This window comes from Muscardinus avellanarius (genome assembly GCF_963383645.1).
Source record: "Muscardinus avellanarius genome assembly, chromosome: 3".
NCBI classification, from domain to species: Eukaryota; Metazoa; Chordata; class Mammalia; order Rodentia; family Gliridae; genus Muscardinus; species Muscardinus avellanarius.
In genome coordinates this window covers 139,212,183-139,226,669 of record NC_137788.1, presented here as the reverse complement: position 1 = coordinate 139,226,669, position 14,487 = coordinate 139,212,183, and positions in this window count along the sequence as shown.

Genomic DNA, 14,487 nt, shown 5'->3' with positions numbered 1-14,487 from the left:
TTAGTTAGACTAATTTGTAACTATGCCTAATTTGTAAACTTTATAATAGGTGTATATGTATAGGAAAAAATATGTATGTATTGGGCATCCAAGGCTTCAGTCATGCACTGGTGGTCTTTTCTTTCTATCATTTTATTTATTTATTTATTTGTTTACTTATTTATTTTTTGGTGGTACTGGGGGTAGAACCCAGGGGCTTTCTAACTCTGGGCTATACTCCCAGACCTATTTTATATTTTATTTGGAAACAGGGTCTCACTAAGTTGCTGAGAGCCTCACTAAGTAGCTGAGGCTGGCTTCGAATCTGTGTAATCCTTGCGTCTCAGCCTCCCAAGGGCTGGGATTACAAACGTGCACCACCACGCCCAGCTTCTTTCATATCATTTATTTCTCTCTTTATCTTTCTCTCTCTATATTTCCTCCCTCCCCCCTCTTTTTTTCTTCTTTTCTAATTCTGGGGCTGGACCCCAGTACCTTTTGCATACTAGGTAACGTATTTAATGCTGAGCTACATGCCCAGCCCTGGGCATCATTTTTTATGTATGTTTCATTAGTTTTAATCTTAAATGTACAGAGTATGTTCTCAGCATAAAAGCTGAGACGCAGGAGGCAAATGGCTATATTAGAGAATATTGATGTAATTAGTCATAACTAATGAGGAGGAAATGTGTTTAGTTGTGCTTCTGATAGCCAACATTAATTATTGATATAATTGTATCTGTCTTAATGAGAGATTGTCTTCATATGAATTAGTGTTGATCTGGGGACGCAGGGAACATATAAAATGTTTTGCCTTTGAAATCAGCCATGAAAGCCAGGCAAAGTGGTACATGTTTATAATTCCAGTACTTGGGAGGCTGAGACAGGAGAATCACAGGTTTGCAGCCAGCCTCAGAGAAAACCCTCAGAACCTTAATGAGAACCTGTTTTAAAATTAAAAAAAAAAATTTTTTTTTAAGTAGGACTGAGGTATAGTTCAGAGGTAGAATGCCTCCGGGTTCAATCAACAGTCCCATACACACACACTTTAACAGTGAATCTGGGTGCTGGGTGTGGTGTTGAATGCTGGTTAATCCCATTACTTAGGAGGCTGAGAAAGGAGGATTGCAGGCTCAAGGCCAGCCTTAGCAATGTAGTGAGACTCAGCTAACTAGCAAGATCCTGTTTCAAAAAAAAACTTTTTTTAAAGACTGGGAATAAAGCTGGGCATGATGGCACACACTTGTAATCTCCATGCTTGAGAGGCTGAGACAGGAGGATCGCATAGGTTCAAAGCCAGCCCCAGCTACTTAGTGAGGTTCTCAACAACTTAGACCCTGTTTCCAAATAAAGCATAAAATAGGTCTGGGAGTATAGCCTGGAGGTAGAAAGCCCCTGGGTTCCACCCCCAGTACCACACACACACACAAAATAAATAAATAGAAATAAAAACAAAATGAAGAATATAAAATAGGGCTGGGGTGTAGTTTAGAGGTAGAATGCCCCTGGGTTCAATCCAGAATACCGTAAGAAAGAAAAAAGAATGTTCTTTCCAAGCCCGTAACTGTGACTTACTAACATTCAGACTTTTATTGGTCTTTTTCTCACCCGAGAATAGAAGAGGCCGGACCTGCATGACACTGTGGTTGACCCCAAAGGATTCATCTTCTCTTAAAATATTGCATATTTCCACTCTTCTTGATACTTAACTGGAAGTTGTCTTTGAGCCGGGCGTGGTGGTGCTCACCTGTAATCCCAGCATTTGGGAGGCTGAGACAGGAGGATCGCAGTTCACAGACAGCCTCAGCTACTTAGTGAGGCCCTTTGCAACTCAGTGAGACCCGGTTTCAAAATAAAGAATAAAAAGCAGGGCTGGTGGTGTAGCTCGGAGGTATAATGCCCTGGGTTCCAGCCCCAGTACTGAAAAAAGAAAGAAAGAGAGAAATAAAGAAAGAAAAGTTGTCTTTGCAAAGCTCTAGATTTCTGTGGTGGCCCCAGCACTCAGCAGTCCCATGAATCTCTAGAGCAGAAGGAAGCAGAAGGCAATTCAAGCCATCTGTCTTAGAAAAAGACATCTGGTCACAGATGCCTCTGGTTGGGGCTTTTTGGGAGCGAGCCATCTGCCCCTGATCTGATAGAGCTGTGATAAGCCAGACCTTATCAAGTGTTGGTGAGATTAAGAGGAGAGGGTGCCCAAGGTTGGTGGACTAGGAGAATTGTGAGGCCAATCAATTGCAGTAAATGTGTCCACAGACTCCTGTATGGACCCAGGAGCCTTGCTCCTATCAAAAATCTCTCCACAGGGTGGGGAGCCCTTGCTTTGATTAGGTTTGAGATGTTTGGGCTTCTGGTTCATCGTGTCCTCATCGCCGGATACAGCACAGACCTCATAACTATATTCCTGTTGTAAGTCAACCCAGGGCTACATCCTAGCCCCTGTTACAAGTTTGATACTATTTCACCACCAATTCCTGGCGGAAGGAAGTTAAGGATGGTGTAATAGGAGTTCCTAAAGTTTTTATTTATTTATTTATTTATTTATTTATTTATTTATTTATTTTTGTGTGTATGTGGTACTAGGAATAGAAACCAAGAACATTCTACCTCTAAGCCATGTCCCCAGCCTTATTTTATTTTTTATTTAAAACAGGGTCTTGCTGAATTGCCAGGGCTGACCTTGAATCTACAATCCTTCTACCTCAGCCTCCTGCCGCGCTGTCATCCCAGTCTCAAACTGAGCACGGCTCGTTTTAGCAGGAATGCTGCACGGCAGACATTCCCTGGAACCGGCACGAGGCATCTCCTTCTGGGGAATAGTATTAGGCATGGGTATTTGGGGATTTTTTTGAAATTGGCCTTGTTACCAAAAAGGTACTTGAGACTTAGGTTATTAATGGCCCCAAATTGTTTAAAATAATTCAAGATTTACTCCCTGAACCTTTAACATTTATGTATGGGTTGCACCAAAACTTCCAAATGACTGCTCTAACAAGAATTCTATAAAGACTCAGACAATAACAAGCAGAACAAGCCTTAAAGGCAACTCATCCTCCCCAGGCTTTTCCCAAGCAAATATTAACAATAAACCTAATACAGAGCCAAGACAAGTTGTTCCCACCGTCATGAGTTCTGGGAAGCCAGCATATTTAATCAGAGGTAGGCTAGGGTAGAGTGGCTACCGACCCCCCAGTAACCCTACCCCCTTTGGTTGTACAATGGGTACGTGGACAGCAGCAGAATAATAGATGGGTACCAGGCACAGCCTCGGGACATGGGAAAGTATGAAACGTTCCTCTCCTCAGTAGTGCCTATTGATTAAAAAACAATGATGTACGTCAATCAGAAAATTTAATGCTTAGTATAGGATATTGTTATGATATTACATTAGCAGTTAATAATAAACTTCTGATCTTTTCCTTGGTTGCTTGTAAGAGGAAATATTCCCTTAAAAAAAGAAACTGGCTGTCACCTTGCCTTGATGTTTTAGTTCTTTGTATACTTACTGATGTATTAATTATGAAAAAATTATAAGAGTAGAATGTAGCCAAAAAAGAAAGTATAAAATGCTTGCCAAAACTGAAAGTAGAGAGAGCAAAAATGAAAATGAAGAAAGCAGCTTCACTCTCCATTGCGCCTGTGTGCTGTTTCTCCACCGTACTTTGCCGACTCCGCACTCCACCGCTCACCAACCCCCGGACTCTTGCTAGGGTTGGACCCCGGCAGCCTCCCAAGTACTGGGATTATAAATATACACCACTGCATCTACCCTGGAATTTTATTAATGTAAATATATTCTAGATGTGCTGACACATGCTTGTAATCCCAGTACTGGGGAGGCTGAGACAGAAGGATTGCAAGTTCAAGGACAGCCTCAGCAAGTGAGACTATCATCAACCAAATGAGATCCTGTTTCAAAATAAAAATAGGGCTGGGGGGGTGTAGCTTACAGGTAGAATGCCCCTGAGTTCAGTCTCCAGCACCATAAAAAATACATGTGTATATTCAAAGCCAGAGAGATTGAAAAGTTGGCTGTACTCCATCCAGCCTTCTGCTTACTGTTTTATGGCAAGAATATACGTTGAATGGTTAAATTGATTCAAATTGATCCTTTTTCTACTTTATTTTTTTTCCTTTTAAACTTTTTATTGGTGCATTATATTCAAACATCATATTGGAGTAAAAAACTTGTGTGTACAGACACGTACACATCACTGATTTAACCCCTACCCAATTCCCACCCCTTTCCCTCCCCGTCCCTCCTTCCCTTGCTAGGCTTAGTGGTTGACTTCGATATGTTTAAGTACATTGTGTGTTTTAGAGATTTTAAAAATATGGAACGCTTCACGAATTTGTGTGTCATCCTTGCGCAGGGGCCATGCTAATCTTCTCTGTATCGTTCCAATTTTAGTATATGTGCTGCCGAAGCGAGCACTCAAATTGATCTTAATGCAATTTTTTTTTTGTACCAGGGATTGAACCCAGAGACATTCTACCTCTGAGCTTCACCCCCAGCACTATTGTATTCTTTAGTTTGAAACAATTTGTAGAGGGCATCAGTAAGTGGTTGAGGCTGGCCACGAACCTGCAACCCTCCTGTCTCAGCCTCTCAGAGTACTGAGATTACAAGCGTGAGCCACCATGCCCAGTTCAACACAGATTTTTAACCCTGCTGCAATACCAGGGAATAGCTGATAACCTCATTTTGGAATCTGATTCAGAAAAATAACCTTTAAATACTGAGCTGTGGTTTCAGTTTCTCCAATGAATGTAAAAGTTTGATTTCATAATGCTTATAACGATACCAAGATTATGTTGGCAGGGAATAGTGTTTATATATAAACTTAACTGATCTAAAATTCTCCTGATCAATTTCTCCTTATACTATTTTTCCTCTTCCCGCAAAAGGAACAAATTACTTGAGAAGTTGAAACAGGAGGATCACAGGTTGGAAGGCCACCTCAGCACGGGGCAAGGCAGTGACTGTGGTCGTCAAGAACAGTCATTTCCTAATACGGGCAGTGCAGCCCTCCGCTTTTACTTCTGGAATTCAAGTGCTAGGAGAATGGCATTTGCACTTGTATATATTTCTACAACTCCTTCCTCTCTGGCTTCAAAGAACCGTGATGACATTATGACATCTGCAATGACCAAATTTCCTGAACCCACACCAAGGGCATAGCCCTGATTCAATCTAACCCTAGTACTTTGATAACCAAATTCAAATGAAAGGTCATAAAACGTGAAGAATCTCTCCTTAACAAAAATAAGTGGTTACTAAAAAAAAAAAAAAAAAGTAGTTGCAGCCATTAAAAAGAATGAAGTCAATATACTTCTACTGATATGGGAATATATTCAGTGGTACAATTCAAAAAGAAACTAGTAGAGAGAAATATCTCAAAATTCTTTTGAAAAAGAAAAACAATCCTTTGAAAAACAATATTCCATCTTAATAATAAAGGCAATTACATATCCTATCTTTAGACTAATAGTTATTTATTTACTTATTTTGTGTAGTACTGGTGATTGAACCCAGGAGCACTATACCTTTTTTTTTTTTTTTTGGTGGTACTGGGGTTCCTGGAAGCCCTTCTACTTCTGGGGTACACTCCCAGACCTATTTTACCTTTATTTGTTTATTTATTTATTTATTTATTTATTTATTTATTTATTTATTGGTGGTAGTACTGGGGTTCCTAGAAGCCCTTCTACCTCCGACTACACTCCCATGGGCTACACTCCCAGATCTATTTTTATACTTTTTTTTAAAATGTGGAAACAGGGTCTCTTAAGCCAGAGTGGCTGGCTTTGAACCTGTGCGATCCTCCTGTCTCCGCCTCCCAGGTGCGGGGATTACAAGTGTGCACCACTACCCCCGGCATGGAGCAATCTACCTTTGAACTACACACCCAACCCTGTTTTATTTGAAACAGGGTCTTCTAGGTTGTCAAAAGACTCTTTATGTTTCTAAGGCTAGCCTCGAACCTGAGATCCTCTTGTCTTAGCCTCTCAAGTACTGGGATTATAGGCATGTGCCACCATGCCTGGCTTGCTTGCTTGCTTTCTTATTTATTTATTTATTTATTTATTTATTTATTTATTTATATTTGTAGTACTAGGGATTGAATCCAGGAGCATTCTACCTCTGAAACAGGGTCTTGCTAGGTTGATGGGAGTCTCACTATTTGCTGAGGTTGTCCTCAAACTTGTCTCAGCCTTCTAAATATTGGGATTACAGACGTGCACCAACATGCCTGGCTTCTTCTTTGTTTTGAAACAGGATCTTGACAAGTTACTGAGGCTGGCTTAACACCTGTGATCCTCCTATCTCAGCCTCTCAAATACGGGAATACGGGCACGTACTATTGCACCTGGCTCTAAAGGTAATTTTTTGCTTTCTTTATAGTAATTTAAAGAAATTAAAGCTGGGCATGGTGGTGCATGTTTGTAATCCCAGCATTTGGGAGACTGAAACAGGAGGATCGTGGTTTACAGTCAACCTTAGCTACTTCTTTTTTTTTTTTTTTTTTTTTTTTTTTGCGAGCTTGGGGATGGAACCCAGAGGCATTTGACCTCTGAGCTACTCCCCCTGCCCAATTTTTTATTCTTTATTTTGAAACAGGGTCTCACTGAGTTGCAGAGGGCCTCACTAAGTAGCTGAGGCTGTCTGCGAACTGCGATCCTCCAGTCTCAGCCTCCCAAATGCTGGGATTACAAGCGTGCGCCACCACGCCTGGCCCTTAGCTACTTCTTAGTGAGGCCCTTTGCAATACAGTGAGACCCTGTTTCAAAATAAGGAATAAAAAATAGGGCTAGGAGTGTAGCTTGGAGGTAGAATGCCCCTGGGTTCCATCCCCAGTACCGCCAAAAAAAAAAAGAAAAAAAAATATATATACTAAGAAATATCTGAAGGAAAGTACTTAATAACTAAATATTATCATGTGCTGAGCACTTCATTTATCATTTAATCCTCATAATAATAATTCCTACTTTACAAGTGAGAAAACAAATGCTTACAGGAGTTTAGTAGCTTGCCCAAGGTTCAAGTACATGTAACAGGTAGTAGAATTGAGGTTTGAATCTAGGTATGTCTCACTGTAATTCATGGCATTCGGTCACTATGATGTAGTCCTCCTATCAGTGTAAAAAAGTATATATATATATATATTATATATAAATATATATTATATATAAATATATAAAAATATATATAAATATATATTATATATAAATATACATATATATATATATATATTTTTTTTTTGGTGGTACTGGGGGTGGAACCCAGGGGCTTTTCTACCTCTGGGCTATGCTCCCAGACCTATTTTATGCTTTATTTGGAAACAGGGTCTCACTAAGTTGCTGAGAGCCTCACTCAGTAGCTGAGGCTGGCTTTGAACCTGCGTGATCCTCCTGTCTCAGTCTCCCAAGCACAGGGATTACAAGCATGCGCCACCACGCCCAGCTCCAGTGTAAATTTTTATTTATTTATTTTATTTTATTTTAGTATGGGGATTAAACCCAGAGGCATTCTGTCTCCAAGCTACACTCCCGGCACAGTTTTATTTCTTATTGGGAAACAGGGTCTCACTAGGTTGCTGGAGCCCTTCTATGTTGCTGAGGCCGGCTCTGAATTTGCAGTCCTCCCGTCTCGGCCTCCCAAGTACTGAGACTGTAAGTGTACACCACCACACCTGGGCAGTGTAAATATTTGACTTGAACTGCTTGTGTTTATTTTTCAATATACGTTTTACAATAGTAGACCAGAAAGAATCCATAGGAGTACATGTTAGCTTTGTGATTTTTGGCCAACGCGTAAGGGAAGTCTTGAGCTACAGAGTAGGTCTACACAATGCTAGACACAAAGCTGGCCTGTCCCTCACATTTGAAGAGTTCCAACTGAAAGGACTTGAACGGAGGACGGTAGCAAAAGATTGGTAACAAGCTAAATGTTCATCAGTAGGGAGCTGCCTAAATAGCATTTCAGCTACTCAAAAAGCTAAAGTAGGGGCTGGGAGTGTAGCTTAGTATTCAATACCCAACCCCATGCGCACAGGCAAATAATAAAAATACAATCACAAGGTTTACAACAGGGTGTTTAGTAGGTTACCATTAATAGTTATTTTAAATGTATACATCATTATGTTGAACCAGCATGACTCATGGGGTGTGTATCAGTTAATGTTGGCAACATAGAATCTAAAGCATGACTCAGAAAAAATTCTTGCCCACATAACATTCCTGGGCAGGCCTTTAAGTCAGGGTGGTGCCTCTCCCCCAGGGTTGTCATTCAGAGTCCCAGGTTCCTTCCATCTTGTGGCTTAGGTCAGAAAGTATCACAGATTGCTTTACACTGGAGAAAACTGTTACATGGCCACCCCCAAGTTGAAAAGGAGTATGGGAATCGGGACGTGGTTGTGTACCTACAGAGAACAATGGTTTTGTGGACAGCAAAGGGATTCTGTTACAGCCAGCCTCTCTGGCCACCACATATGATATTCACCCCCCCAAAGGTAGGTGACAAAAATATCCCATCGAATGATGGCACGCATGTCAACATCTGGAATTCAATCTTCTCCAGTTTTCCTGCGTGAATTTCCTCGAGGTCCAGCAACTTCTGAACTAAGAAAACCAGATTGTTGCCACTTCCTCGCTACCATCTAAAAAAGCCACCCGGTCGACATGTGGTGACCAGCAGGGACAGGAGACAGGCAGTGAGAACGGCGTGGAAGAGGGAGACCAAGGATCCTGCTAAATGTGTACCGTGGAGATGTGGTATAGACGTGGAGATGTGGAGACTCCTTAGGAGGAGGGAGGGAGTTCTTAGATTAGACCAAATTTTGCCCTTACAGGAGATTTCTATCACTGTTCTCCTTATACCCGTATTTTGCTTTTTGGCAGGTTCTTCCTGACCACTGTCCGCCCTGGCTTACTGCGCAGTGGGGGCCTGCGGTCCTTGGGGAGTACTTAGCTTTGACAGCACGTTGTCTGATTGTACAAGTTTGGATATTGACTTTATTTATTCAAATAGGTTTACGAAGTCTTTGTGTGTGTGTGTGTGTGTGTGTGTGTGTGTGTGTGTGTGTGTGTGCGCAGTACTGGGTATGGAACCCAGAGGCATTCTGCCTCCCAACTACACCCCCAGCCCTATTTTTTAGTCCTTTTATTTTTATTATTTATTTATTTATTTATTTATTTATTTTTATTTTTTTTTTGGTGGTGGTACTGGGGTTCCTGGAAGCCCTTCTACCTCCGGGCTACACTCCCAGATCTATTTTTATATTTTTATTTGGAAACAGGGCTTCGAACCTGCGTGATCCTCCTGTCTCCGCCTCCCAAGCGCAGGGATTACAAGCATGCGCCACCATGTCTGTCTTTATTCTTTATTTTGAAACAGGGTCTCACTAAGTTGCTGAGAGCCTCACTAAGTAGCTGAGGCTGGCTTCGAACCTGCGCGATCCTCCTGTCTCCGCCTCCCAAGCGCGGGGATTACAAGCGTGCGCCACCACGCCCGGCGTCCTTTTATTTTTGAAACAGGGTCTCACTGGGTTGCAAAGGGCCTCGCTAAGTAGCTGAGGCTGGCTTCGAACCTGCGCGATCCTCGGGTCTCTGCCTCCCAAATGCAGGTATTACAAGTGTGCGCCGCCCCGCCCAGCATGGAATTTCTCTTTTTGATTGACATATCTTGCCTTTGTCTCAAAACCCTTTCAGTCTTTTTTTTTTTTTTTTTTTTAACCTGCCGTTGGGATTTAGCAGCTTTTCCAACCCTGCAAACCACCATTTCTGGACTCCCTTATTTCCTGTTCATTTCATTTACAAAGTTGCACATTATACTTTTTTTGTGGTACTGGGGATCGAACCCAAGGGCATTCTACTGCTGGGTTTGACTCCCGGTACCAAAAATAAAAAAGATCTGGCCAGCATGGTGGCGCATACTTGTAATCCCAGTACTTGGGAGGCGGAGACAGGAGGATCACAGGTTTGTGGCTAACCTCAGCTTCTTTGTGAGCTCCCACCCCACAACTTAGTAAGGCCCTGTTTCAAAACAAAGAATAAAACATAGGGCTGGGGATGTAGCTTGGAGGTAGGGTGCTTCTGGGTTCAATCCCTTGTAACACACACACACACACACACACACACACACACACGCATGCACACACAATTTACACATACTACAGTACTACAAATCAATAAGACAAAACAGGCAATTAAATTAAGGCCAAAAGATATGAATGAGTACTTCACAAAAGAGGACGCACAGTTGACTGATAAACATGAAAACCCTTCATTAGTCATTAGTCATGACTCATTAGTCATCAGGAAAAAACAAACTAAAATACAAATTAAAACCACATTGAGATATCTCTTTATACCAAAGAGGACGGGTAAGTTTAAAATAACTGACGGAACAGGGTGTGGTGGCTCAGGCTTGTAATCCCAGTATTTGAGAGGCTGAGACAGGAGGATTGTAAATTCAAGGGAAGTCTCAGCAACTTAGCAAGACCCTGTTAAAAAGGGAGGAGGGATGGGAATGTCAATCTCCAGTAACACACACACACACACTCTCACTCACACTCACTTACACACTCACACACACTCACTCACACTCTCTCACACACACTCACACTCACACACTCACACACACACTCACACACACACACACACACACACTCTAAATGTCTATCAATTGTAGAGTGAATAAAGGCCTTCGAGTGTGATGATAAAATGGAATATCCTATATTGGTGAGGAAGAATAAACAGACTACTTTCAACAAGATGGATGAATTTCACAAACAGTGTTGAGGGAAAGAAACCAGACATGAAAGGACACATGTGGTAGCATTCATTCCATTTACATAAAGTTCAGAAGCTGGCTTAAAAAGTATACCTATGTCCATAGCATCATTATTCACAACAGCCAGATGGCAGAAGCGGCCCAAGAGTCCCTGAATGGATAAATACATTGTGGTAAAGCGGGCACGGCGGCCTGTCTATAATCCCCGTACTTAGAAGCTGAGGCAGCAGGATCACAGGTTCAAGGCCAACCTCAGAAACTTAGAAAGGCCCTGTCTCAAAAACAAAAACAAAACAAAGCAAACATACAAAAACAGGGCTGGAAGCTGGGTATGGTGGTACAAATCTGTAATCCCAGCCTGGTAACTGGAAGGCCAAGATAGGAGAATCACAGGTCTGAGACCAGCCTCAGCAATTTAGAAAGATTCTCAGCAAACTATTAAGACCCTGTTTCAAAAAAAAAAAAAAAAAAAAAAAACAAGCCAGGCGTGGTGGTGGTGCATGCTTGTAATCCCAGTATTTGGGAGGCTGAAACGGGAAGATCGTGGTTTGTGGACAGCCTCAGCTACTTAGTGAGGCCCTTTGCAACTCAGCGAGACCCTGTTTCAAAATAAAGAATTAAAAAAAAAGGTCTGGGGGTGTAGCTTGGAGGTAGAATGCCTCTGGATTCCATCCCCAGTACTATAAATAAATAAATAAATAAATAAATAAATAAATAAATAAATAAATAAATAAGGGGAGGGTATAGCTTGGAGGTAGAATGCCCTGAGTTCAATCCCCAATAAAACACACACACACACACACACACACACACACACACACACACACACACACGAGAATACTTGATAAGGATTTCCCCAGTTCTTTCTCAAAGAAACCTATGACCACTACTTGGGTAACTGTGCCCTGGGGAAGGTGGACACCTGGATGTATCAAGGTCTGATGGACGCAGGGTCTTGTTGACCTCATCACTGGAGGCCAAAGCATCAGTATGGCGCCTTCACATCAGTGTTTGGAGGCACCTCGGAGTCAGATATAGTGGAATTTTGTCTTGGGCCTGGTTTACAGTGTGTTCTCTGGGCTGTTGGGCCCACTCAGTGGTCATTTCCCAGGTCCTGAGTATGTAGTTGGGATTGGTGTATTCCTTGTCAGGGGGAGAGGAGTCAACATAGGAAAGTGCTAAACCGGGCGTGGTGGTGCACGTTTGTAATCCTAGCATTCGGGAGGCTGAGACCTGGGGGATCACGGTTCCAAGCCAGCCTCAGCTACTTAGTGAGGCCCTCTGCAACTCAGTGAGCCCTGGGTTCCATCCCCAGATGCCCCCCTAAAAAAAAAAAAAAGAAAAAGTGCTAGATATAGGAATAACAGAAATTAGCTCATCCTTAAGAATACAAATGATGCAGGGATAATGAACCTCTTTCCTTCTATCTTTCTTTCTTTCTTTCTTTCTTTCTTTCTTTCTTTCTTTCTTTCTTTCTTTCTTTCTTTCTCTTCTTTCTCTTTTGTGGTACTGTGGATGGAACCCAGGGACATTTCTCCTAGCTACACCCCCAGCCCGATTTTTTTATTCTTTATCTTGAAACAGGGTCTCACTAAGTAGCTGAGGCTGGCTGCAAACCCGGATCCTCCTCTCTCAGCCTCCAGAATGCTGGTATTACAAGTGTGCACCACCACGCCCGGATTTAATTCACCATTCTTGACCCCGCAGAAACCAAGTGAATGATGCAGGTTGACCGTAGACTGCCATAAACTCAGCAAGTACTCCAGTCCCAATTGCAGCCATTCTGCCGTATTTGTTGCGGTGGCTAGAACAGATTACTCTGACCTCTTTTTCTGTGTGTGTATGAGGGGAGGGTAATGAACCCAGGAGTATTCTACCTTTGAGCTACACCTTCAGCCCATTTTATTTTATTTTATTTTATTTTATTTTATTTTATTTTTTGTGTGGTACTAGGGGTGGAACCCAGAGGCTTTCTACCTCTGGGCTATACTCCCAGACCTTTTTATTATATATTTTTTTATTTGGAAACAGGGTCTCACTGAGTTGCTGAAAGCCTCACTAAGTAGCTGAGGCTGGCTTTGAACCTGTGCAATCCTCCTGTCTCAGTCTCCCAAGTGCGGAGATTACAAGCGTGCGCCACCACGCCCGGCTAGCCCTTTTTATTTTTAAACAGGGTCTTGCTAAGTTGCTGAGGTTGGCCTTGATCCTGTGAGCCTGCTGTCTAAGCCTCCCAAGTACTGGAATTGCAGGCCTGCAGTACCACGTTTTGCATGCTTTGGTCTTAAGTACATGCTATTCAACCACTGATTTGGCAAATACATTGTGTGTGTGTGTGTGTGTGTGTGTGTGTGTGTGTGTGTGTGTGTGTGTGTTGCTGGGATTGGATCCAGGGGTATTCTACCTCTGAGCTACACCCCCAGACCGATTTTTTATTTTGAAACAGGATCTCACTTGAAGAAGTTCCCACTAAAAAGGCTTTATTTTTTTATTTTTTGCAATCACAAGAGCTTTATTTTGGGGAATCCAACATGCTGGGGTCCATCAGTGCAAGGAGCAGAGATGAGACCCCAAAATGGTGGCTCGTAGGCCTTTTAAGAAGGCTTTAATTGACCAGGAAGACAGAATGACTCAGCCAGTTGGCCTAAGCCAGCCTCTGTGGTCAGCCACCCAGGGTTGGCATTACGGGCCCAAGAATGAAGTGCTCACAGTGACAGAGCTGGAGGCCACATGGAACCAGCAGCAGGGACTCTCATCTCATCTACCAAGGCTGATCCAGCCGAAACCTTGGTCAGATGTCCCCAGTGACAAAGACCAACTCATGGCTTTGGTCCATTCCTCGCAGAGACCCCATTGGGCCCCTTCCATCTTGGAAGGGCCAGAACTCATCCTCCCAGGACCAGATGTACATTCCAGACATGAATTTGCCTTTCCTGTCCAAGGGGTCTCAGTCAGGGGCTGATGGGGTGTTTGACCTACTGGTTTGGGATCTTCTGTAACTAGCAGACTAGTGACCCATGGCCATGTTCTTTTCCAGTCATGTCCTGTGCTATGTATAGCATGCAGAAGATGCTTGGCTGATAGGATGCTGGACAGTCTACTGAACACACAACAGAAGCAGAGACAATGCTCTGCTGAGACGGGAGTACCGTTGTCTAGGATACAGAATATACACTGATTGGTTTAACAAGAGTGATGCTCAGCTACATCTATGTGTCTTCAAACCTTTACTAATTGATCCTTAAGGATCAATTGTTGTAATCGATCAATTAGTAGTAATTATTGTAATGATCCTTTGGGATCATTCTCCTATCATGCCGAACAAGAATGGAAAATATGGATTACTGGTATAGGTGATCATAGATTGGCTTTCCCTGTCCAATATCCTTTTCTTTTTTTGTTGCTGTTATCCTCCCCTTTTTTTTGGTACTGGGGATTCATCTCAGGGGCATTCTATCTCTGTGCTACACCCCCAGCATGATTTATTCTTTATTTTGAGACTGAATCTTATTTTATTTTATTTTATATTTTTGTGGGTCTGGGGATGGAACCCAGAGGCATTCATCCTCTGAGCTACACCCCCTGCCCAATTTTTTATTCTTTAATTTGAAACAGGGTCTCACTGAGTTGCGGAGGGCCTCACTAAGTAGCTTTTTGAGAGGTGATAATCATTTTGTATTGAAGTATACATACAGGTACACATAACTCTAAGTTCTTTA